General features: G+C 38.0%; 1 protein-coding gene across 5 annotated transcripts in view; it reads left to right on the top strand.

The window, feature by feature from the left end:
• The first annotated feature begins 5,361 nt into the window (after window positions 1-5,361).
• LOC129717661 (ATP-binding cassette sub-family D member 1) overlaps window positions 5,362-27,460 on the top strand; it is a 63,992-nt gene continuing 41,893 nt past the window's right edge. The window contains exons 1-2 of one of the 5 annotated variants that reach the window (XM_055667730.1): window positions 5,362-5,511; window positions 9,685-10,068. The gene's annotated coding sequence lies outside the window, so the exon portion shown is untranslated. Of the gene's footprint in view, window positions 5,715-6,264; window positions 6,342-9,664; window positions 10,069-27,460 lie in introns of those variants that run through there. The other 4 variants (XM_055667733.1, XM_055667729.1, XM_055667732.1 and 1 more) reach the window with 4 other exon arrangements.

The raw sequence follows: 27,460 nt of genomic DNA, 5'->3' as shown, positions 1-27,460 counted from the left end.
TACCTCGGCATCAAAGTGCGATGTCTTCCACCCGCGAACGGTCGGAGTGTTGGCTCTACCCGTCGCTTGCCGCCTCTCGTTGTTGTCTACACTATAACAGACCGCCTGGTGGTCGCTATTAGTGTAGCCATCGTCTACCCTCCAGTTCTTGATCAGTCCTGGGCTGGAGAACGTCACGTCGATGATCGACTCCGCACCATTTCTGCTAAATGTACTTTTGTTCCCAACGTTGGCCAGATCTAGGTTAAGCTTTGCAAAAGCCCCCAACAGGATCTGGCCCCTCTGGTTCGTGAAGCGACTTCCCCACTCAACAGCCCAAGCGTTGAAGTCGCCCGCCACCACCAACGGCGTTAGGCCCGTTAGCTCCATGGATAGGAGGTCGACCATCTGGGTGAACCTTTCGGTAGACCAACGTGGCGGAGCATAGCAACTGCAGTAGAACACTCCGTTTACCTTAGCAACTACGTACCCTTCTTCTGAGGTTGAGACAACCTCCTGAACCGGGAACTTGCTCGTCGTACATATGGCCGCCAAACTGAACTTATCCGCAACCCAATTACCGTTTCCGGGAGGGATGCGGTAGGGATCCGATATGACGGCGATGTCCGACAACGACTCAGTGGCTGCTTGGTGTAGCAGCTGCTGAGCCGCGAAGCAATGGTTCAGGTTCAGTTGCGTCACCCTTACGCCCGTGGTTTCGCAGCCGGCTTACCGGCTGGGCACCTGGGGCCTCCCATAAAGTGTTTGGCGTCCCGTTTCCCGGAACATACCATGCACTTGGGCAACTCCACACAGTCCTTTGCTTTATGGCCTGCATCTCCACAACGCCTGCACAGCTGGCTCCTATCGGGCCCCTTGCAGGTCCAGGACTTATGTCCGCCCTCAAAGCACCGGAAGCAAATGTCTGGTTGCTGTAGTATGCCCAGAGGACATACAGACCAGCCGACCTTCAACTTGCCCTCTTTCAGGGCCAGGTTAGCGTCCGCCGACGGTAGTCGGAAGGTAGCTATCTGGGTCCCCGCCGGACCTTTGCGGAGGCGGATTGACTCCTTAGCCACCTCCACCCCGCACTTCGCTTTTAGGGCTTGTGCAATGTCGCACCTCTCAGTGATTTCGTCCAGGTTTTTAAGCTGGAGAGTCACTTCTGAGGTGAGTGCCCGCACTTGCACCTCCTTCCTTAGGACCTTTTCAGCTACCGTTTTGTAGGTAGCCCCCTTGTTCTTGGCGTCCTTCCGGAGCTCAAGTATCATCTCGCCAGTGCGAGATCGGCGGATACTCCGCACATCCGCCCCCAGATCCTTGAGCTGGGTTTCCCCCCTCATCTTCTTCAAGACTTCTGAGTACTTCGACCCATCCGTCTTGAGTATGAGGGCATCACCCCTACTCCGCGCCTTTTTGACCTTTTTTGGTCCTCTGGCCGCTCCGCCATCATGTCGCGTCGCACCTTCCCGACGCTTCCTACCCTCTACGGTAGTCCAAGGGTTGCCCGTAGCCTCCACCTGTGCCTTTTCCGCGGTGGACCTTGAACCGGTTGGCGTGTGTTCCCGTGGGAGTAGCACGACCAATCGTTTCTTGGTGTTCCCGGGGGCCGTTTCCCCCGGGGACTGCCTCGTTCGCTTAGCGACCTGCCCCGTGGAGCAGACCGACGCGAACGAGGGGGCGTCTGTCTGCACCTCTTTAGATGCAGTCGCCCTCCCGGTCCTGGCCGCTTTCTCGGCCGCCTTCACCCGAGCTACGAGTTCTTCGTGCTCCTTTCTGGCTTCATCAATGGTGCTCCGAAGCAGGAGGAGGCTCTGCTTCAGGTCGCCAGCGATGTTTCGCCTGTTCGCCAAGAACTCGATTATGGCATCGAGTTGTTCAGACAGCGCCGCCACTCTTGGCCGCGTGTCCATACACCTTTCGACGGCCTTGACTAGCAAGGGACCGTCTACCGAGATGTCTGGTGTGGACACCGACGGATTCGCCGTTTTTCCACCTCCAGACTTCGCCGCATCCGTCTCCGCCTTCTTCTGCGGAGACCGCTGGATGCCACCTCGTGCGAAGGGATTTGGTAACCCCTCCGCACCCGTCTCTTTTGTTTTTGAGTTCAACATTTTTGTTTATTGGGTCCCCCTACCAGCCGCTATCCTTATCCATAATGGAGTAGTCGCCTAAATGGTCCCAAGGTAGTCTATGCCGGAGCAGTGAGGCCATGGCTAGGGGCGGCTGCCATAGCGCCTTATGGGCAACTATGACACCCCCGACCGGCGCAAGTCAGGAAAAGACATCTGATCCTACTCCTGCCGGGTTCCCACCCGGCAATGGACTCGGAACGTACTGGAAGGCCTGCCAGGTTTTACGGGACGGAGACCCCTGCACCGGTTGTAATCTCGCCGTTTCAAGCCGTTATCACACGACATTACTAAGGGAGCTCGGCGCAGGTGCCAGCCCAAAATCATGGTACGAAAACGAAATCCGACTCTTATCCTATAGTGATGCGACCAGTTGCCGTAATTGGGAACATTACTGGCATCAGTCCCAATGGCCGGTATAGTGCATTTGGGTGGTGGGAGCGGCACTACTCGCTCCGTCGGAGCTGCTTCCGGCCAGTGTGGCTTTTGCGAGAATTCAGCGGCCCAGTGCCTGAATCTCGCCACGACCTAGGCTAGCTCCCGCTGATGGTCCGGGACTGCTTGCTAGCAGTGAGCACTTCCGTGGCCTTCAGTAATCGCCAATTACCGACCCGTGGTGGCATTCAGCTCTGCCATGGGAACCACTGGTCTATACTATACGATGTGCATTTGCATCGCAACCTATGACATATGCTTTGTTCTGATTCTTACAGAATTACACGAATGCTGACTTCTGGTGGAGGCGCCTTGTCAGCGTCTCCATGAAAATAAGCCGAAGCTATGAAGATTTCAGTTTTTTCACGTGTGGTGGATGTTTCTATAACTGCCGCCACAATATCATGTTTAGTAAATTACGTAAAAGGTAGCATTTTAATATTGTTTCTAGTAAACATAGCACTTAGGTGCCGCTTTTTTTGTCATATATTAACCCTCTAGTGCCTAAGGCCGCCTTTAGACGCCTTTAGTAAAATCACTATAAATCTTTCATAAATACTTGAAAAATGTTTATAAAAAATTATAGTGGTTTTGCCAAAGCCGTCTAAGAGCGGGCTTGGTCAACTTACACGGGTTTGGTCAACTTAACTTACACGATTGAATGTTAAGACCCAGTATTTTTTCATTATTCTGCCATGGCTCTTGGATAAATGCAATATCCAGTTTGCTTTGAGCGAATCTCATGCAAAGTATCGCGTATTGTCGTGGTTTTTCCAAAACATGTTTTTGGTGGAAACCTGCTCCGGAGTGGTCATTTCGGGGATAACTCCCAGGAATTCCAATATTTTGACGGGTCGAAATCCAAAATCGGTCAATAATTGAAAAAGTTGTAAGCATTTCATTTTGGTGGCTACCTGGGTACCCTGCAGAACACTTACGGGTGTTAAAATTGCCGAATACATAACGCTAAATACCACTTTTGCCGTAACGCTTAAGCCTCAGCGAATACGGTTTCTTCGACGTCTCTAAAATTGTTTTTTAACACTTGTAATCAGTTATTTGATAATAAATGCAAATACTGTAAATAGTACTTCTAAATTAGAAAAAAAAAAAAATCTTCAAAATGATAAAATGCTCTGATAAAATAACGAATTAATATATGATACATAAAATATTATATCATTTGTAATTCTCGCAACGGTCCGTTTTTCACAGGGGCCTACAAACGTCAACATTTTGCCTTCCAATCATAAATTCATCACGGCGGTAATATTTCATTTCAAATACTTACAAAACTTATCTAATTCATTAAAGTGCACATTGTACTAAAAACAAATGTTGAGCTCTTGTTTTTTTCCATCTAAAACGACATTTACTCGAGAATAAGTCTACCGAAAAAATGGGTCGTTTACTCTATTTCACTTGTTTTAGGGCAAACCAACCAAAAAGTGGGTACCAGAAACGCTGGTACCAGAATCAATGAGTGGTAGATGGAAAATGTATGGAGTTTGACAGCCACAAGAGCCCCCTGGTTTTTCAACATTTTTCGATCGTTCAAAACAACGAGTAGAATAAGGTGAGTTATTTGGCGTTTTTCCATTTTGTAGTGTTCCAAATCTTAAAAAATACTTGATTCGATACGTGCAAAACACATGGAAGTTCGTTTTGGCTTAGTTATAGAAGTCCAAACATTAATGAGATGCAAGAGAACTTAGATGTTTCCAGTCGTTAACTATTTTTGAAGCAGAAACTAATTGATAGATTATACCTTAAACCTTAAAAAATGAAAGATTAAAGAATTTTAACCATTCTTGGGAATTTTGGTACCCTTAGTCATGATAACTTTTTTCAGAGACTTTTTAAGCACACGTAGAAGCGACGAACCTGGCGAGCAATTATTCTGCGGCACTTTGACGCACTTCTGCACTGGCTAGAGGCTCCAAGTTTCACAGGAATGGTTTAAAAATTATAATCATTCTAGGGCTACTATTTTGAATACATTTTTTAAAATGTATTGTAATATATTGTGAAAACTGTGAAGAAGGATAGTTATGAAATGCCAAAAAGTTTCATACAATTTGACGGTACATCATCAATTTACACTGGTAAACACAGGTTTTGCTCAAAGCAGAAAAAACGGAAGATTAAAGCTTTTTATTCATCCCTATGAGTTTTGGTGCCCCTACCAAAGATAACCTTTTAAGAGACTCATTTTGAGTTTTTCTGTAAGCCTCCGTGAAAGCTACGAACCCGACGAGCACTAACTGTGCGGCTTTTTGACGCTTTTCTACATACACTAGGGGCTCTAAAATTCACGGGAATGGTTAATGTGCTTACTTTGAGCTTTGGGGCAACATTTTGTTGAAAAAATATCAGAAAAAAATAAAAAATAATCAGTTGTATGGTTGGCACAAGGCATCTTTTTATTGATCCGTACATTTGTGTACGACTTTCGAAGCAAACCGAAGCTGCCGTGTGTACTGCAGGTTAATATATGGTACCATCACGTTACAAAAGCCGAAAACAGTAGTGCTAGAGTTGATATTATGAATTTTATATTTCCCCTACCAGCAAAATAATTCATACTATCAAGCTTCTACTTGCCATAATAGATTTATGAAAAAATGAAAAAATACCTTACAAAAGTAATCACCAAGCCATCATCACAGATAGTTTTCCATGAAATTTAGCACGTTTTTTCCGAACGATACACCCTAGTACGTCAATGCATGCCTCTATGCGGGCGGCGTTATCTGAGTTTGCGCATAGCTAGCAAAACTGTGTGTTCGTACGGGGAAAAATTGTGGCAACACACGCACGACGGCATGACACTAAATATCCGACTTGCCTTGATACTCTTTCACGATTTTATTCTTTGCATGTGATGAGTAGTACATCGGAAACAGCGGAAGCGAACGCTTGTAGCTTATCATTTTGAGCTATTTATCGGAAATCGGACCGTGAAGTAAGTTGTGCGGGGAATCGTCGTGACGCACCGCATGTGCACGCAAAATGTGTTCTTAACTAAGGAAAGAATATTGAAAGTCGATCTCTTTTGCATCCTTCACTGAGCAAAATGGTCTGTGATAATCGGAATAAAATGAATAAAACGAAAGTAGAGCAATTATATATTATGCGAAATTATTTGTGGTGGTCTGGATGCTGGTGGTGAGTTGGATGTGGGATTTTGTTGGTTGCACAGTGCAGTTACATAATCACGTCCAGTGCAGTACGTTGCATTTCCAGTACTAGTATTTGTATTAGCAACTGTGTGTGAAATGCAGAAATAGTGGATGCAGCTTCAGTGAACCCTTTTCCTTGCCGAGGTTCCCTTCCTTTGCACTTAGTCGAGGTGCAGGTTGCCAATAACGCTGCTAAGTCTAATGGAACCAGTCTGTTCGAATACAGTCACCGTCGAGTACTTTTTTTCTTCTCTGTAGCTGTATAGTAGGTTTGCGCAGAAAAGTATAGGTTTATATTTGAGTTCTACCCAGTAGCCAGTAACAAGCGGCGGCTGGGCCTTCATTGCATTGTATGTATTCGCGTCCGCGTGGGTACTTGTTTTTGTTATTATCGCGGGCGCGTGTTGTCAGTCAGAGTCGAGCGGACCGATAGAAGTATTCTGCGTACTTGAGCGCAGGGATGAAGTCATTATCGCGTAATCACGATTTGTATTTTTTTTACATTTGCTCAGTTTTGGTGCGGTGTTTGATTTGTGCAAAGCTATGAGAATGCGGAGTTGAAGTTGAATTTTAACAGCCTGAAACCACTTGTTTCAATTGATATCCTAAAAAGGTAATGAGGACTTTATGTGAAGTCTACTTCTGAATAGTCGTAAGGTGATTTATCAAAATAATATTTTCATTTTCAAAAAGCAATTCTATTTCGCTTAACAGGACATTATGGTATAGCTTTTTGAATTATTAGAATGTTCATAATGTAATATGAAATTGTTGACGCAGCAATTTGCACGAACTAAATATTTCTATAGATTTTCTGTTTGGATTCGAGAGAGAGAGGATGAGAAAATTTTATTTTATTCACGAAAATATTCATTACTGCCATTTTAATAAAAAATCACAACTACAGTTTGTCATATCGATGAGTTGACGTTGTATTCAAAGGTAAATATCGATATGAGGTTCACTTCCGTCGTGTCGTAAAAGCTATTTCTGTGAGATCTGATCAAGTATTCTGAGAGAACTTTTGTCATTTATAGCAAGCGTTTTTCGAAAAAAATATAAAATTCTCTAAAAAAATATCGATATTTGTAGTCTAAGTTTCGAGAATCAAATTAAACTCTTGCTGCGGTGATAACTGTGATAACGGTGATAACTTTGAACGGATTTTTTTTTCAAACTTGTGACATGATCATTTGTAAAACTGTTCAACAGAAAACGAGTGCATAGTTGAACTGAAATTTAATCAAGTTGAGCAAACTTTGAATATTTTAATACATTTTCCATACAATTTGCTAGCTTTCCTAACACTTGCATTCAAAAGGTAGCTGAAACAATTTCAAGTAGTAAGCAATTCTGTAAAATTGGCCTCGCATTTGTGCATTTTTTGGTTCAAATATTGCTTAAGGGGTTATATACCTTTTTGGTCGAGAAAAATGAGGGAGGTTTGAATTTATTTTTAAGTGCATAGCACCATTTTCATTGCATCAAAGGGGTATTTTTCTGAAAGTACAGTTTATCAACAACAAAAAATACGTTTGATTTTGAGATATACCAATTATTACTGGAGTAATGGCCGTTTCCCCGAAAGGCTATTTTTTGCAGAGGCTTGCGGTGATCCTGCTAGAGACTCAGCGGGTCAACCGAAATAAAAAAAACTCATATTATTTCATTAGTTTAGAGGTGTGCCGGGTCCTTGAACGATCGCTTTTATGAGTATTTTGTTTTCAGTGCAAACGGGAACGTTTTTCCCAAAAAATGCACGTTTTGAGCGCTAAAAATTGCATTAAAATTTTTTTTTTGCAGCAAAATGTAACTGTATGTTTCAAAAAGCGATCGTTCAAGGACCGGCGAATTTAATGACGAAAATTTAAAAAAAAAGATGAAGGAAATCGGTTCAGTAGTTTTCCCGCAATCAGGATCACGGCAAAGTCATTTTTCGGAAAACACTGTTCCGAGATAATCGCGTGTAAAGTTTCAAGTTTAGCTTATGCGGCCGTGGCGAGGCGCGCTGCAAATCGCTCTAACTTTCTCCCTATTGCTCAGATCTTTATGAAAATTTGTGAAAATGTTCTCAAGATGTTGTATTTGAAGATAATACAATAATTTTTTTTTCGGTTTTTTGAAAACTAAAAAGGTATATAACCCCTTAAGAGCCAGTTCGCGAAGACCGCAACTAGGTCTTGTTTCGAGGTTCTCCGATCGGACTGAAGCTTTCACTGTTTGTTTATCCATATGATGGAAGAATGTTTTACATAAACTCAGATTTTCTGAAAAGTAAATTTGTTATAACTTTATGTAAACTGAATCGATTTTCATGAAAATTGTCATGTTTATTCTACTCTATGAAGGGAACAAAATGAGAGTTATTGAAAGTTGCTCTCGAGAATACTTGATGAGATATTCACGTTTCTCTTAAAAAAGGAGGTTATTTTCACAGCTTTTTTTATTTCTTATCAACGGATCTAGGATTAAAATACAAACAATACGTTTTGTAGTGCATTTCAAGAGCTTTCATTTGATATATTCAACAAATGCGCCGTTATAAAGATGCGTGAGGAAATTTAATTTTTCTATTACATGTTTTTGACCATTATTTCGAACCAATTGCACGAGAAGCGTAACTCCGTTTTGTGTCGATGTTCTTCACTTGGGCTGTAATTTCCAAATTATGTTTGTTTATGCAATAATAATAGTTTCATCAAACTATCCAGAATAGGGCATTTTTTGGAGCAATTTCTAGTTCGAATAGTTTTCAAGCTTCGACCAGAAAATATAAGTAGAAAATCAGCTTGTAAAACATAATTCGATTAGTTTTGCCAGCAGGGAATCGAAGCGGTCAGGGATAATCGAAAATAATCGGAGCAAAAAAATTTCCAAATACGACAAATTTGATGTTTCCTGCACAATTGATAGCAAGCTGCACCAAAGATCTCAGATAAAGACATTTTTTTCAAGTTCTAGTCACATTTTGCTGCTACTAAGGAGGGGTCTAGCTCATGTTATGTTACGTTTGGAGACCGGCCGCTTCAATACGAAACAGAAATTAACATAAAATCTTGAACCACAAATCGAAAGTGTCTGTGTATCAAGGCTTACGTTCTTTGAGTAAGACAATTGATTTATACGGTTAGATAAATAGAAACCTCTTCTCGGTCGATAAGAATGATTTTGAAATTTTTTGTTGAGATATTTGGGTACAAATAGAGAAACAAACCCTAATAATTTAATAACTTCTATCCATACCTAACCGATCGACTGCTATTATGAAAAGTAGTTTGCAACATGTTTCCTCACATCTGAATCAATAAAAAACACCATGATGATACTGCTCTTGTGAACATTATCCTCTGTCAGTTTCAATAGGAGGTTTGGGCGAGCTGCAATAAACTTTATCAACCTTTCGGCTAAAACCCCGTGTCAAAACTAGATTTCAGTTGCATTTCTGAACACATGGTATGCTGTGATGTTGTATGTATGGTAGGCCTTCTATAGTGTTTCCTCCCGCAATGATGCTCGTCGGCCTTGTTTGCACGGAGAGTGTATGTGTTTGTTTTAAAAGCAGCGCGCAACCGGCTCATATATGCGCAGACAGTTCTATACAATTACATTCATTAAAATGTTTATTACTTTTTATATTTACGGATCTGCGGCAGGAGTGAGCGAGTAAACTGAAGCTTGGATTGTGTCTTTACTGCCGTACCACGGCGAGTATGTACCGTACCTTACCACAAGTGTAAAGCAGTGTATGCATGTAATATGAGTACTCGACCAGATGCTGATTGCTGTATGTAGTAAAACCCGTGAAAAAGCTTCTGCATTCGTTTGAAAGTTCGAATCAAGCTTCTACTCCTCACTTCGAGTTCTGACTTATACACGACTGGAGTGCGCTCCTCGTCTTGTCGTTTGTCGTCGGCTGATCCTGTAGGGTTGAACCAGTTTCTTTCAATACGTTTTAGCGGGACTTTCTTCAAGTGAGAGTAATATGATTTAACACGGATTCCAAGAAAACAGACATTTAAAGTGTGATTTTATGGTAGAATCGAAAATACCTTCGAGTGGTGTGTGCCTATGTATAACTAAATACAGTAGTGATAATTGCCGGACAGCAAGTTCTCGGCGATTTCCCTTGTACGTGTCGATACTTCAAGGATAGTGGATTCTAATGTGCCTTCAAGCTGCCGTATAGTGTTGAGGTGAGATGGAATGCAAAGGACTTAGTTAGGCCCTTTAGGATGTACTGTTTTCCGTCGTTACTCAACTGATACAACGCTACAACCGAAACGCCTCGTGGATTAGCCGTTTTCTCCGTTTTCATTTGCTGGCTGCGCTGAACATTCGAGGTAAGTCGTAAAATCCATCGTCGCTTTTCCGCAGTGTGAGAAAACTCGGCGTTAGTCGAGTGTGCGGGCGCAAATGAGGGTATAATCGGTGTGAGAACATGCGAATGGTTTGCGCTAGTTGGACCTAATAAGTTCTGCATGGTTTCAAGCGATACGGAGTGCATCTTTAAATGTGATTTTAATTACTTGACTGAACCATTCGGCCTAGAATGTCGATTAGAAATATCTCCGTGATGTTGAAATATGAGCCCGAATCGAATACAAGGAGGTGAAAAAGCGAGATTTTTGCGAGAGAGATTAGGGGTGCCTCGGTAAAGTGTTTCGAGAAGTTATAACGAAGTTGTAACGGAATTATAAATAACAATGTTTGGTTTCAGGACTAGTGAAGAGCTTCTGGGAAAATTTAGTGAAGTTGCTTTTCAAACTGTATTCCAATTGAACATAGATAACACTATTCTTTCTGGTACTATTTCTCTTCTATTCGGCTTATCAGTATCATTACCGGCGTTCGAGCGACAAGTTCTTTGTGTTTCTCAGTAGATTTGTGTTTCTCGAAGCTAGTAAACTACAGCACGTACATATAAACCGGTTACTTTTGGCAAGTACATGTAACATGCATTTTGCTTGTGAATCTAAAGATCAGATTGGACCGTACAAAAAGGAAATGATACATTAGTTCACTGCTTCCGTATAATAGCCTGAAAATTTTAGCTTTTTTGTTTGTGATTTGATATGCATAGTATTTTGTATGTATAGCTGAAAAAACACACAAAATGTTTCACCATTTACATTAAAGTTTTCTATGTGATTGTCACTCTCGGTGTAAACGAAAACATTGCTTGAAGACGTTGTAATAATAATTCGCATAAAATTTGGCATTAAAACCAGTGTACAAAACACCTGTGGACAGTTTTTTAACGATTTTAACCGTGGTTTCGTTCAGAGGGCTAGAGTGATCCCTCCGCTATTAACTTGTGCAAATAACGTTTCATAAAAGATGTTTAATAAGTTGTGGTGATTGAATGAAAGTGATCGATCAAAAAATTGATCAAAGCAGATAGGACCTTTTGGAATGTTTCTCTAGAATTGTCTCGTGTAACCAAGCCCGGATTAAGAGTTGTAGGGGTCCGGGGGCCAAGTAATATGTCGAAAATTTCAATTAAGGAACATGTCATACAAAAATAAAAGTTAAGGAAAGATTATACATAGAAGGATTGTGTTAGTTTCGTCTAAATTCCCTTTTTTTTTCAAAAGTGTCACTAATTTTTTTGTTGGAAGTTAAATTTTGTGGGGGCCGGGGACCATAGGACCATAGACGAATAAGCACAGTGATCGAGTTAGGGTACACAAAGAACACAACCTTTTGCGGTAGACAACATATCAAAGCAAAGCCTTGATGCTACATTCCGATTCGGAACTCGGACCTTGTGTTTTATTTACACAGACTTCGCAGCCAACTGGGTTAGTGTACTGGACAATTGCGGGGCTAGCGCTACGATCCTACTGACACTAACAGTCTCTCCCGAGCCGGGACTCGAATCTACGACGGCTGCTTGTTAAGCCAGCATCGTACCTCGAGACCAGCTTGAAGGTTTTAAGACAACATATCAGCAAATCTTTATTTACTTGTGAGACTGCAGACACAACACCGGCAAAATCGGGAAGTCGTTTAAACTATCGATTAAACTTAATCTCTTTTCGCCAAAAACAGGTTGTTGCCGTGAAATTTCACTACACAAGGCCTTATTCAAAAAAGTTTCCCGCGATTTCTCGAGTTTTGATGAAAAAACAACGTTCCAATTCTATCAAATTTTCATCGATCAATTTCATGACTAGAACGACAAAAACCAAAACAAACAGATGCCGTATTTCCGAACATATTGGTCACTGTTACACGATTTTGACAGATAGATTCCCCCTGGACAAAACGAAGTGACCTTGGACAGGATGTGACAAGAGAAACCAAGAATCACCCAAAGTTCTGCCAAAGTGAAAGCCCTCTCTGATTGGTCGATTTTATTTAGCGCAATGTTAAATTTTTTATTAGCCGGTACGGTTGGTAGTGCTGCAAAAACTTTCGATATTTTTGGTTTACACTGTTTCTGCTTATCAAGGGAATTAACTGCGTTTTGTTCATTTCGAAACTGTAATATCTGTGAAAATCAACATTCTAAATGTATTTTTGAAACTACATATCATGAACGATTGCAGATTTATTTCATGAAAAGCAAGAGGAATCCGGAATGAGTTTAAATTATTACAACTTAAAAAAAAAAAAACAAAATATATCTTTAAATTAATTCAAGATTCTTTGAGCAACCATTACAAAAATACATCAATTATAATTGAAACCCTTGAAAAACCCTACGTATTGATATTTTCTTTATTAAACATTTTTGGCGACACTGACAAGCGGCGTGTAGAAAAATTAAAATGTTTTATGAGGACAATTTTGAACAAAAAGAAGAATAACTGTCCTAGTAGAGATAGGTAAAAATGCACTTTAAAAACAGTGTCCAATTTTGTCCGTTATACCCTAGTTAACTTTGATAATGTTTGTAGTACCGACATTAAATGATCCCGATTTTCGTACTTTTATCCTGTTCCTTGTTAAAACTATTTGTTTTAGAGCAGTGCAAATGTAATAAATAATATATTTTAAATACCCTATTACACTTTATTTCACAGATAGTATTAATACACTCGCGAGAGCCTATATGGTAATGATCTAAAAATATGATTTATACATTACGGTTCATTTTGCTATGTATATCTTCATTCCTAAGTTGTGAAAATCAGTGATATTGATTAGGTAAACTGTGCAACAGGTGCAGGAACGTCCCCTTTAATATATTTAACTATAGTTTCCATAGTTTTGTTCAAATAATGGATGCTCATTTTGCTTCGTGTGTAATAATACACTCATAATTCTTTACTCCAGTCATCTATTTCAGATGAGTGAACTCAACTGATGGGTATTGAAATACACATTGTCCCATTATGAGTAATATGCATCTAGTAGCAAGGTTACAAGGTTTTTTTTTTCGAGGGCACCCTAGTGTAAGAAATAAAGACACACCAAAAAAACATATAAAATCATTTTCGTGTGAATGCAACTACCGTCCTTAAACATTATTGTCGATGAGTGTTCACCAACAATACCGGGTTGGGTTTCCGCTATATTTACCGAGAGATACTCTCTTTTGGTTAGACAGAGCGAAGTTTGCTCGTATACTTGAATTGTTTACATTTATAGATACGGCTGGTTTGTTTATTGGAGTACGTGAATGTTAGGTTCAGGCAAGATGGAATATAGATAGTAGCATGAGTTTCAGGCAGTTTACTGCAAAGCGTTCCAAGTGAATCATTTTAATCGAGTCTGTAGCTCGATGTTGGTTTTACTAATTCGTTCCATTTCTCCCTGCCCAGAACCAAATTAACTGGCATATCATGTCGCAGTATATTTCGAAAATGTGTTATCGCCGATCAGTTCCAGAATAATAAATAAAAACGAATAACTTCTGTTGAATCAATTCAATAAATGGCTGCTGATGTTTGTGCTCAAGCTTTTGTTGTCTACCAGAGAAGGCTTATCTGTGCCATTGGTAGGTTGTGTTTATTGTTCTTTGAACTAGACAACGCGGACATTTCTACATTTCACAGCGGTAGTTTTGGAAAGCGTTGTTTTCCGGTTTACATGATATTGAACATCCACCAGTAGGAAACAATGCTAGTTTTTTTGTTCTATTGTTTAGTGCATCGATGTCAATATTTACCAGTGTGAAACGCTCAGACATGCAAGTTCAATAACCAGACGGTGTCTAAATAAATGCATCTATTCAATTGTTAGCAACCAGAAACATGCAAGCCCTGTTAGTATCCATGTTTGCCCCCTTGTTTCCTTCCACAACATCAGCTGACTCTGACTCAGATATTAGTAATGCAGCTAGCGAATTAAAATAAAGAACATTTCTATACACAATACTCACTTAGCGTCAGTGGTTATGGTTATGGAGAAGCGACTGCGTTCACTCGGGCACGGCACGGCTACAGCTGACGCAAATTACCTTCGCTGCCATTCGACACTGTAGCGAAGCGTTCATCTTTGTTGTGCTCTTGGCAACCGTAAGTTAGTGTTGATTGTTGATCTTGAACAATTATGTTCAAATAAGTTTATTAAACCTGACGAGAAGGTATGATGATGATTTTGCATGAATATTTGTGACAATAAAATCTTAGGCCTTAGCTTCGGTTGTTAATTGGACTCAAGCTAAGCAATGCGATATGATAAATTTATCCTATGTCAATGTTTGTTTCTACAATATTAATGATTACTGAAGTCGGAAGTCGGTAGACTGGCTTGATACTCAGTTGTGGATATGTCAAAGTGTCTCCTATGTACGGTTGTTTTTATACGAAGAAAGAAGTCGAATCAAGTCAAGCTGTTCGCTTCCGTTTTATACACAAAGTTTGTTGAGTGTACAACAGTCTCGCGCTGTGCTTGCTGAGAGTGCTGAAGTCACTGGTAACCGTTTACATCTCGTGTGTGGATATGAAGTCTAAAAGTTTACTTCTAGGGAAATGTCGAATGCAAAAAAGTAACAACCGGAAGAACCAAACAGGTTTCGCAAACTGCATTGCCACGCGAAATGATGAGACATGCCCCAATTGTGCCGTGATATTTCAGCAAATACGGGTCAAGGGAGACTTGATAAGAATGACGGTAGTAGTAGTAGTAGTAGTAGTAGTAGTAGTAGTAGTAGTAGTAGTAGTAGTAGTAGTAGTAGTAGTAGTAGTAGTAGTAGTAGTAGTAGTAGTAGTAATATAACCAACAAAATTGTAATGGCTCATGTGGAGATGAGAGACCCATTAAAACAAAGTGGTTGTAAGGAGCTATGGGCATTGCTAATCAAAAATTTGGCGCCACCTATTAACCAAGGTGCTCAACTGGTCTCGAGGTAGGATGCTGGCCTAATAGCCAGTCGTCGTGTTCGAGTCCCGGATCGGGAGGGACTGTTAGTTTCAGTAGGATCGTTGCGCTAGCCCCGCAATTGTCCTATACCCTTAACAGTTGGCTGCGAATATAATTAAACAGAGAGTCGAGTTCCGATACGGGATGTAGCACCAAGGCTTTGCTTTATTAAAGAGGGTAACTTTAACATTGTCTAGGTCTTGAATCTATCCCAAACTGTAGAAAGGACTGAATGAGGAACGGCTGAATGGTAATGAATGCAAATGTTTCATTAAACTTTTTGACTAGAAATAGCTTCATAATTTATACCTTTTACCTTTTTTTTAAAGGTTATTGAATCGATTGTAAAACGCTAAATGTAGTCGAGGCCCTGAGAGCCAGGTGTTATATGTCAACCGACTCAGCTTGTTTCATTAAACTTTTTGACTAGAAATAGCTTCATAATTTATACCTTTTACCTTTTTTTGAAAGGTTATTGAATCGATTGTAAAACGCTAAATGTAGTCGAGGTCCTGAGAGCCAGGTGTTATATGTCAACCGACTCAGCTTGTCAATTAGTAAAGTAAAAAGTAATAATTAATTTGAAAAACACAAACTCATTTTTACCGGAGATGATTTGATGTCTATGAAAAAATTGTTTATTTTTTGAGCATGCATAAGGGGACCTAAGTAACAATCTTACGGCTGTACAGCATTCGATTTGGTTTCTAAGGATAAACTGGAAGGAAATGGAACTATTTAACAGTTCCTGTGAATTTTGGTGCTGCAAGCGAAGTCAGATGTGCGTAAAGTCTTCAGAGACTTAAATGAAGTTTTCCCGTAAACAAACGTAGAAGCGGCGAACCCGGCGAGCAATTACCCTGCGACGCACAGTGCAGCGTTCCATAGACAAAAATAAAAAAAGTGGATTTCTTATTGACCCAATTCTATATGCTGGTATGTTTTATACATATTTGAGACATACTGTAATGATATAATTAATCTCCCAAGTTCACTCATACGATTATGGCACGCATCTTCTGCGAAGTGGTTTCAACAATTCAAGTGACACGTTATTTTTAAAAAAATTCTTAGTTTTCTAATTACTTTTCTAATATACTCTATATCTTTTCATGTTAATACCAAAATGGCAACGGTGGAGGCATGTAACTACTATATTTTACATGTTACTATCGAGACATAACGTAGCGCATTTGAGCATTTCTCGCTGAAACCGTCCCACTGTTGACATGAGGTCTTTCAAAAACGATATTTTTATGTCTAAATGATTGAAAGTAGCGAAAAAATGAGAAAACCACTTTGGTTAGTTCATATTGATGGACCCCTCGGGCACAAATCGGTTAAACGGTTTTTACAAAAATTGATTTTTGAGCAATTCTTGACCTTTGCATTGATTTATTTCTCTTGAATTTGTCATTGAACCCCCTGCAACCAACACATCGTTTTCAAGAGGAATTATAGAGCTTTCATTTGAAGTGGAAAAAAATTGGCCGCTATCTTGGATCTCGCCGCCATCTTGGATTTCATCAGAAAAACGTGTTTTTGAGCAAGTTCGCAACCACTTTTTTTTTTTTAATGGGGGATTTGTTAGTAGCTTAAGTATTTATGATAAATATTAGTAAATAATGAGTATGTGTGCCCAATCACAAATGGTGACTTCTCAACACTGTTAGAAATTTGTAATTTTAATTGTTAGGATTTGTTTGCTTTCGCAATTAGGACTTATCATTCGTAGGGATTTAAACCTACTTGTCAGGAAAGGGGAAGTAAACTTACAACTAACTTAATTGCTAACTTATTGGCTATAAAGAGAGCTTATCGTAGCAATTGAGGATTGCAACGATTTTTGTCGAAAATTGTTAATAATTTTATTTGACATAGCTTCTAATGGTTCAACACCAGTAAGTCTATGTAATTCGAGTGTACCAAACCAAGGAGGACGCTTCAAAATCATTTTCAGAATTTTATTCTGAATCCTTTGAAGCGTTTTCTTCCTTGTTGAACAGCAACTTGACCAGATCGGTACAGCATAAAGCATTGCTGGTCTAAAAATTTGTTTGTAAATCGAAAATTTGTCCTTTAAACAAAGTTTAGAATTCCTGTTAATGAGAGGATATAAACATCTCGTATATTTGATGCACTTGGCTTGTATTCTCTCAATGTGCTCTTTGAAAATAAGTTTTTTATCATAAATTAGTCCCAAGTACTTAGGAAGAAAAAATATCTAAACTTTTCTGCAATCGACTGCATATGACACGAAGACTTTTTCCTTTTACAGAAATGCTTGTGTCATCGCAGAACAATGACTTTGTGCATCCTGGAGGCAAATCAGGAAGATCTGAAGTGAATATGTTGTACAGGACTGGACCCAAGACTGAACCTTGAGGTACACCTGCTCTGACAGGAAATCTATCAGATTTTGAATTCTGATAGACAACCTGCAGAGTTCGATCAGTAAGATAATTTTTTAAAATTTTGATTAGGAAAATTGGAAAATTAAAAGTTTGCAATTTCGCAATCAAACCTTTATGCCAAACACTGTCGAATGCTTTTTCTATGTCTAAAAGAGCAGCTCCAGTGGAATAACCTTCAGATTTGTTAGCTCGTATCATATAAGTAACTCTGAGCAATTGATGAGTTGTGGAATGCCCATGGCGAAATCCAAACTGTTCATTTGCAAAAATTGAATTTTCGTTGATGTGTGACATCATTCTGTTAAGAATGATTCTCTCAAACAGTTTACTTATTGAAGAAAGCAAACTGATTGGTCGATAACTTGAAACTTCAGCTGGGTTCTTATCCGGTTTTAAAATGGGAGTAATTTTTGCATTTTTCCATAATTTGGGAAAATATGCAATTTTGAAGCAGCAATTGAAAATTTTCACTAAAAATTCCATTGTGCTCTCAGGGAGATGTTTGATTAGTATATTAAAGATCCCATCGTCACCAGGTGCTTTCATATTTTTGAAATTTTTAATAATTGATTTAATCTCATTCAAGTTAGTTTCAATTATTTCTGCAGGTAAAAAATTCTGGGAAGAAATTAAATCAAATTGACGTGTGACTTCATTTTCAATTGGACTCACAAAATTCAAATTTGAGTTTTGAACACTCTCAAACTGCTGAGCAAGTCTTTGAGCCTTTTGTTCATTGGATATAAGAAAACGTTCACCATCTTTTAAGACTGGAATAGGCTTTGAAGGTTTCTTAAGAATCTTCGACAGCTTCCAAAATGGTTTTGAATATGGTTTCAATTTTTCAACTTTAGTCTCAAAATTTTGATTTCTCAGAAGAGTAAATCTATGCTTAATCTCTTTCTGTAAATCTTTATAAATAGTTTTAAAAACAGGGTCACGAGACGTATATTGACGTCTGCGGACATTTTTCAAACGAATTAGAAGTTGAAGATTTTCGTCAATTATTGATGAATCAAATTTCACTTGAGCCTTTGGAACAGAATAATTCCTGGCATCAACAATTGCACATTTTAATGCTTCCAAAGCGGAATCAATATTCACTTCGTTTTGCAAATCAAGCTCATTATTGAAATTTCTCTCAATATGAGTTTTGTATCTTTCCCAATTAGCCTTGTTATAATTAAAAACAGAGCTCATAGGGTTTAAAACTGTTTCATGTGATAAAGAAAAAGTTATTGGAAGATGGTCAGAATCAAAGTCAGCATGTGTGATCAAATCACTACATACATGGCTTTGATCTGTTAGCACCAAATCAATTGTTGAAGGGTTTCTTACAGAAGAAAAGCATGTCGGACTATTCGGAGACAAAATAGAATAGTATCCTGAAGAACAATCATTGAATAAAATTTTGCCATTGGAATTACTTTGAGAATTATTCCATGAACGATGTTTAGCGTTAAAATCGCCGATTATAAAAAATTTCGAACGATTTCTGGTGAGTTTTTGTAAATCACCTTTAAAATAATTTTTGAGCTCGCGTGTGCATTGAAATGGTAAATATGCTGCGGCAATAAATAAAATCCCAAGTTCAGTTTGAACTTCAATTCCCAAAGTTTCAATAACTTTCGTCTCAAGATGGGGAAGAGCACGATGTTTGATTCGGCGATGAATAACAATTGCAACTCCACCGCCGGAACCCTGAATCCTATCATATCTATGAACCACGTAATTGGAATCATATTTTAATTTTATGTTAGGTTTCAAAAATGTTTCAGTAATAATTGCAATATGCACATTATTTACTGTTAAAAAATTAAAAAGCTCATTCTAATTGGCCTTCAATGAGCGAGCATTCCAATTTAATATTTGAATTGTTTTATTTAAAATCATTGCTAAATTTTAAATTAGAAACAATTTTAATAGTAAAATTTGTGCCTATTTGAATGGCTTCAAACATTGATTTTGCCTGCAACATGGCGTTCATAAGATCGAACATTGCCTGTTGCAAAAAAGAAAGTTTACCTGCCGTAATAGGCCCCAGGCAGTTGACATTAGAAAAAATATTTTCGGTAGCAATATTAGCTGGAGTGATAGGTGTACAATTATTTTCTAGCGTGTTTTGCTTACCCATATTAACGGTCATTTTCGAACTACCAACACTAGGCGGTATAATGTTCGAACTACCTGTAACCTGTGCATAAGTTAAACGGGTATGCAAAGGAGTAGGTAAACTATGCGTCACTGGTACGCTTGGAGAATTTTGTTTTGAAGTTGGTTTTAATTGAGAAATTGAATTTTGTTTACCTTGCCTTGCCTTAACAATTGCTAAACGGACTGGGCATTGATAAAAATTTGACATATGGTTGCCGTTACAATTCGCACAGCGAAAATTTTTACTCTCTTTCACAGGACATGTGTCCTTTTTGTGAGAAGAGTCTCCACAATTAAGACATTTTTGGTCCATGTTACAGAATTTGGAACCATGGCCATAACGTTGGCAAGTACGGCATTGGGTGATATGCTTTTCACCTCCGCCATACTTCCTATAAGTTTCCCACTTTACACGCACATTATACAAAGCATGTGCTTTTTCAAAAAATTTTAAGTTGTTAACCTCATTGCGGTTAAAATGAATTAAATAATTAACAAGGGAAACTCCAGTTCTCTGACTGTTTTCGCCTCGTGATTTTTGTTTCATTAGAATTACTTGGGTAGGGTCTATGCCAAGTAATTCTGTTAAAGTAAGTTTGATCTCATCAACGGTTTGATCGTTGGTGAGACCTTTCAAGACAACCTTGAACGGCTTGGCGTTCTTGGTGTCATATGTAAAAAATTTGTACATCTTGTCAGTTAAATACTGAACAAGACGATCACGACCCTTTACTGAGTCGGCTAATAAGCGGCATTCACCTCTACGGCCAATTTGATAGGTAACTTTAACGTCAGAAACAAACGTTGAAAGTTCCTTTTTGAATACATTAAATTCAGAAGAAATAGTTACCACAATAGGTGGAACTTTCTCTTTTTTTAAAGATTTTATATTTTGTATAGTTTCATTATTAATAACTTCCATTTCACCAGTCTTGCTCAGGCAAAATATCAAAAGGATTGTCACTACAGATACTCGAAGTGTCAGAAAGAGATGCCTCTCTTTTCCTCCCCGCAGCGATGCGAGGCTTCTTTTTCCATCCAGCCATTTCAGGTGATACGAAAAAAGTTAAAACAAATGTTAAATTCAAAAGTAGGTAGTCTTGAGAAAGACTGATGGGAAATAACTTTCAGGTAGTCTTTAAAAGACACACTGACAAAACACAAACTTTGAAGCTATGTGCAGTCAAAGACCAGTCCACAAGCAACCGAAAAAACGTCTGTCCTGTAGGACAGTTCAAGACGCACTTGAAGTTCGCAACCACTGATTTTAAATTTGACATCACCATGGAAGTCTGAGAAAAAATGCTTTAAGATACATTCAAAATATTAGGTGAGCATTGAGAATATCTTGTCATTCTGGTCACTTTTCAAAATCGAGCTTCAAACAGTTCAACGCATGACGTGCGTCAAATATCAAATCAACGCAATATACTAAGTGGTGTGCGTATGATGTGGACAGTCAGTATTCCTAGTTCACAGGTAGTAAGTGCACACACGCACCGTAATTTTTGAATAGCCTTTAATCAATTGGCTGAATTTCGTTAGGTAGCAAACGTACCCTTTTCGTTGATAATAATTTGCTAGGGATCAAAAAAGTGATGATTATACTCTTACTTTATTTACGCTGGCATACGCAAATGTTCTCCATAACAAAATCTAAAACTACAGACAGACACACACCACAGGCTAAGCATGATTTGATATTGGACGCGCGTCATGCGTTGAACTGTTTGAGATTCGATTTTGAAAAGAGACCAGCATTTTTTCTCAGCTTTCCAATGGTGATGTCAAATTTAAAATCGGTGGTTGCGAACTTGCTCAAAAACACGTTTTTCTGATGAAATCCAAGATGGCGGCGGGATCCAAGATGGCGGCCAATTTTTTTCCACTTCAAATGAAAGCTCTATCATTCCTCTTGAAAACGATGTGTTGGTTGCAGGGGGTTTAATAACAAATTCAAGAAAATAAATCAATAAAAAGGTCGAGAATTGCTAAAAATCAATTTTTGTAAAAACCGTTTAACCGATTTGTGCCCGACAGGTCCATCAATATGAACTAACCAAAGTGGTTTTCTCATTTTTTCGCTACTTTCAATCATTTAGACATAAAAATATCCTTTTTGAAAGACCTCATGTCACCAGTGGGACGGTTTTAGCGAGAATTGCTCATTTGGAAGTTAATGGCTTCTTAGTCATGCTTATTTATGCTTAGAGAAAAAAGACACTTTCGATTTAAAATCGATTGTCAAAAAAAGTACCCCAAAGTACCTCTCTGAATTTCATTTTTTTCTCTTATTTGGAATGTCTTTCAAACTTTGGAAGTGATTGCCATTGCTCAAGTTTGCTCTTTCAACCGAAATTCGCGTTTTCAAATGATACCTCCAGAACCAAGAGTAAGCAATTTGTCGTACATCTGTCCATTATTTTTATGTATAACACGTAATTTATGTGCAAAACACATAAAAAATTCCTTAATTAACAATGTCTATATGTTTTGCAACAGTAAACCATAAATAAACATAATTAAAAGAGAATTAAATAGAAATAATCATAAAAACTGAATGTGATGGCTGTTAGGTCACTTTTTCATCGCCTAGAAATTATTTTAATATGCTTTTTAAGCCTTTTATCTTGAAATGGATGATATTCTTGGAAAATTATCATTTTATGCTTCTGTACAAAAAGTGGCGTTTGAGACATTTTTGCGATGATGTATTTGACATTCGTAAATTGTGCAAATAGTAGCTCTCATCGGTACTAAACATTTTTCGTGTCACACCAATTGAAAAAATATACTAGAATGGCTGTTTTGATTTTTGTCTCGCGTTCCCATACATTCAACGCACTGTGCGACGCACTGACGCACTTCTAACCAGTGCTCTGATCAATCCTTTTTTCTACCGAACACAAAAATATCAGTCATTCAATTCAATCTTATCCGTTTTGTGCGAGACTTCGTACACCGTTCGTCTCTCCGAGCTGTCGCGTTCAATTTCGTTTTCCGATTGCAAAATAAAACGAACGGGCATTACGATCATCTCTTTTCCTCTCTAGTGTAGAATCCTCGCAATCCTGTTCGCACTACTTTATGACGATTTTTTTCGCATTTTCCTTTTGTTCAATATCCATTGATTTTTAGTGGCAATGAACGACCGAAAAAAATTCATTTGACCGGCAGTCGCTGTATGCTTCTGATGCGTATGTTCTGTTACAGCGTTTTGGTGGCTGGAGGCGCTTGTTTTTGTTGTTGTTGTTGTTAATGTTTAGCGATTATGGAAAAGTAAGGTGTTGAAGCTGTTTGATTAATTCTTCATACATCTCTCAAAGCATCCATGGAAATCAAAGCATCGCGTTTGGACATGAGTAGTGTAGTTACATCTGCCAACGCGGCTAGCACTTTATGTTGCGCAGCTCGCGTCGCGGCGGTGCACAGTGGGGCGGCTCCATACAAATGCTGGCCAAGCGAAAAATTATCTTCAAATCATGGAAAATACATGGTTTTTATATAATTTTGGGACGCTGAGTACGAATTATTATTTTAGAATGATATTATTTTTGCATGAAAATGCGTATTTTTGACGCCAGGGAAAATTTCATGTTTTTTATATATATTATACAAGGAAAATTTTACGTCGGCTTCAATCTTTTGGAAAATAAAATGCATGATGCTTGAAAGACTTTCATATGCCATAAAAAACATTAAATATTAATCAGTTATCAAGAAAAAGAAAAAAAATGAAAAATATGCTTCGTGTTGAAAATTACTTAAGACTTGTTTTTATTTTTTGCAAAGTGACTATTGATTCTTTTTATCGCATTCGCATTTTTTTCCATTTGCATTTTTTTCCATTCACTTTCACCTTCATCTTAATTTTTGTGTTCATTTTCAATACAGTTTTAATATCTTCAAGAAGGGTTTTCAAAATGCAGTTTCTAACGTCAAAATAACTATTCACTATTTGCTCTATAGAAATTAGCAGGTGATGTATTATGTCATGGTTTATGTTTACACGATTGTTTTTACATGTGACTGGAATGATATAAACTTAAAACATGATTTTGGTAGTCAGTGCTGGTGATCCAAAACATAAACAATGACTAGTTTTTGATACTTCGTAAATTATCGAAATATAGATCAGTTAAACTTGTAAATATGTAAATAGTGTGATTAATTATACTGAAACTTGTTCGAAAACGTTGTTATTATCAGACTAATATGAGCCATTTGTTATTATGTAGACGGTTTGCAGTGTACAATTCAAGTTTACATTTTTGAAATCCGACATGTGCCGAACACTCGTTGTTTCTCTTCGAAAGAAAGGTACTCTGCGCAAGATCGGACTAGATGCATTTTAAGGCATTTTTTCCAAGCTATCTTTTAAAACTAGTGCCAATAGTGCCAAACCCTGCCGTTCAAACTTTAAACGCTGTTTTAAAAAAAAACGTAATTTTTTGATTCCGTCAATTTATACATATATACATTATCTATTGATGAGGATTATACATTATCCAATGATTAGGATTTATTCTCCACTATTTTATAGACAACTTTTACTTAGACGGCATCAAGATTCAAGTTACTCTTGGGGCTCCAGCAAATTTCGCAACATTGCATTTTTTTTCAAGAAAAACGCTAAAAAACGCTGACTCAGTACACTTTGAAAAATCATAGAAAATTCAAATTTTGTCGTAATGCTCTAAAAATTTGGATCCTGTCACTTCAATAGTATACAACTATAGGAAGAATATAATTGAAATGAAATTCACATTTTCAATTTTGGGTCGATGGCCAGCGATTCCCCACTGTGCGGTGGTGTACTTTGTCCGAAGCTAATTTAGATTTTCGCATCGCTAAGTACAGGTCACACTCGATTATATATAGTCTCTGATTTTTTCCACTATATATAATCGAATTTTATATATAATCTAATCAGGGAAAAACGAATTTTATTCATTTTACATGAATGTTTCATTATTTTCGAATAAATAGGAAAAATTTTATTTTTGACTCATCCCCCTAAAAGTCAGCAAACACAGTTCTTATGAAAATTATACATATATCTTGTAGTTATTCTTGTAGTTATTCCTGGTGTCAAATGGAAAGAAAAAGTTAGATCAGTATATATTGATTTGTCAACTCGTTCGTTTTTAATTTCTCAAATTTTTGAAAATTTTCAAATTATTCGTTTGTTCCTAAATTTTTTTAATTTCTTTTTTCTTATTTTTGAAATTTTTTTTATTAAGATAATTTTACTTAGGGTTTTTCAATTTCTTTTAATTTTTAAATTCCAAAAACCAAAAAACCAAAATTTTTCATTGTTTTTAATTATTTTTTATTTTTTTCCCTTTCTATCAAGCGTAACGTATTTTCTGGATGTTCTCTTACGAAATGTTCGCTCTAGATCACATTTGAAATTTAAAAAAATTTTTTTTTGCTACTATATATACTGCCGTTCTTATGCACGCTGGGACAACTATGCTTGGAACGGCAGTATAATCGAGTTTGAAATTATATATTATAGAATCATATACATATAATCGAGTCAATATAAAATCGAGTCTCTATATAATCGAATCCGACCTTTATATCATCGGCCTAACAGATAGATACTTTTGAATTCGATAGTTATCAGGAGGCTAATTTTTCAAGTCAATTTGTATGCGGGAAATTCTTTTTCGTTGTACATTAATAGTGTTCTCCATACATTGTTGATGATCCTATTCATGCATCAAACATCAATTTTGAAGTCCGCCTGCTTCGCCTTCGCCTTAATCCGCTCCTGGGTACCAGAAACAACTAACAACTCACAACTAAAATTGAGCTAGTTTGAACAATTAGGGGGCCTCTAATGTTTCTGCTGATTTGCAATCTACCTCTAATTTTTTGCATCTAAAAAAACACAGTTTGTAAGACGGTTATCAACCAATAAATCACAAAACTATCAACTCAATTGTAGAACGTGATTTGTCAGGGCATAAGGATTGTCTTTTTCCACTATTTATGCATAACGAATCAGAAAAAAAATTGACTGAAAAATAAGCCTACTGATAACGATGGATATAAAAAGAATAGAGTATATATCGGCTTATCTGTTGGGCCAATGATATAAGCGAAGCAAGAATCTGAATAAGCTTCAGAAAAATATAAATTACAGCCGCGCGCAACGCAACATATGGTATAATGCTAGCCGCGTAGGCAGAAGTAAAAACACTACTTGTGCCTGTCGGCGCTTTGCGACGCATAACAACGACGGACTTCAGCATTTCGCATGAAGAAATATTCAAACTATATCTCCACCTCATTTGTCCTCGAGCAATTATCGCTAAACATCAACAACAACAACAACAAACTTCTCCACCAAAAAATAACGTGCATCTGTAAGCAGTGCCCCAATCCCATCCGATGCAGCGAAAAAGCATTCATCGACCGTTTTTTGACCGTTCAGACAGCCAGTCAAGAACCAGTCGAGAACGAGAGAAACGAAAATAAAACATGCCACATGCTGCCGATCATACTCTAGTTTGCTCCGTTCAACATAAATTCAAATGATCGAGCGAGAGAGTTTTAAAATCGACTTCTCCGAAACTGCGGTCGCTATCGTTAGAAAAAAAAATCGCACACGAGAGAAAGAGAAAAACTTTTTTTCGTTCGCCCGATCGTTTCTGCCGTTCAATTCAAACGAAAAAGCATGTGCATTCATCGCAGTCACAATCAAATTTCGATCCCTTCTCAAGCACTGCTTCTAACTAAACTAGAGGCACAAAAACTCACAGGAACGAGTGCAAAGCTTTAAGATTTCATATTTTTCCGTTTGAGCTCTATGGTAAAACCTTTGCTGTCCAGTGTTCAGCTTACTATGTACAGTGTATATTTTTAATTTTGTTTAAAAATAATTGCCGGCGAATTTACTAGTGTCACATGAAATTAATGAATTTTAGAGGTGAACCAGTTAAAATATGGAAGCTTAATTAATAAAACACAAACAAATCGTTAAATTTTTGTCAAAATGACTTATAACTAAGAAACAGATCAGAACGATCTTCTTCTAGTTAATTTAAATGTAATAACTACTACTTTATTGTGCAACTAGTTCCAGCAGATTTATAAATACTGCGTTATCTAGCATTTACTATATTAATTGTTGTATTTGGCTTATTTGGCAGTAATAAGCTTAATTAGAAAAGGTTCTAAAATTTGACAATTGTTAAGAAGTAGTTTAATAAGCAACATAAAACTTATTTCATGATAGGACAGGCTTTTCTTTACCTTTTCGAAAAGTAATACATTTGATGAAAATTGCAAAGTTTGTTTTTCTGTGCCCTAGGCGTCACAACCAATATTTCGCGAAGTAAAAATACTGATTAACTAATTATATCTCTTCTGTTTTTGTAGTTTATCAAAGCTAATTGATTAACTGCAGAAAAAGATTAATTACACAGGGCAAGGAAGCTTCAAGTTCGCTATAATTACTCACGTGAGCTTGAATCGATTAAGTTCCAGTGTAGATCAGCAGTTATTCCATCAGATCAGATCAGGGCAAGATTAACTCATCTTGCGTTTTTATAGCAGGAAATGTCTCTAAGGGATTACGTTCGCAATTAGAAGTGAGTACCCTAGGGTTCACTATTTGACACCAGGCGGGGTCAGCCAGCCACGTGGACTGGTTGAACATCAAACGGCAGTCACAGGCACTGTGGCATCTAATTGAATCCGAGGTGACCAAGGTGCCAGCAGCTAAATTATTGTTCTGTTAGAAGCTTGTTTGTCTTCACTGGCTATGTAGTTGAAATGTGCGCAAGCAAGGTTCCCGTGCTTTAGCGCAATTACCACGCAAGCAGCTGACCATGAATCT

Source organism: Wyeomyia smithii, chromosome 1 (assembly GCF_029784165.1).
Source record: "Wyeomyia smithii strain HCP4-BCI-WySm-NY-G18 chromosome 1, ASM2978416v1, whole genome shotgun sequence".
NCBI classification, from domain to species: Eukaryota; Metazoa; Arthropoda; class Insecta; order Diptera; family Culicidae; genus Wyeomyia; species Wyeomyia smithii.
The sequence above is the reverse complement of the archived record's forward strand: the minus strand, read 5'-3'. Positions and strand labels throughout refer to the sequence as shown.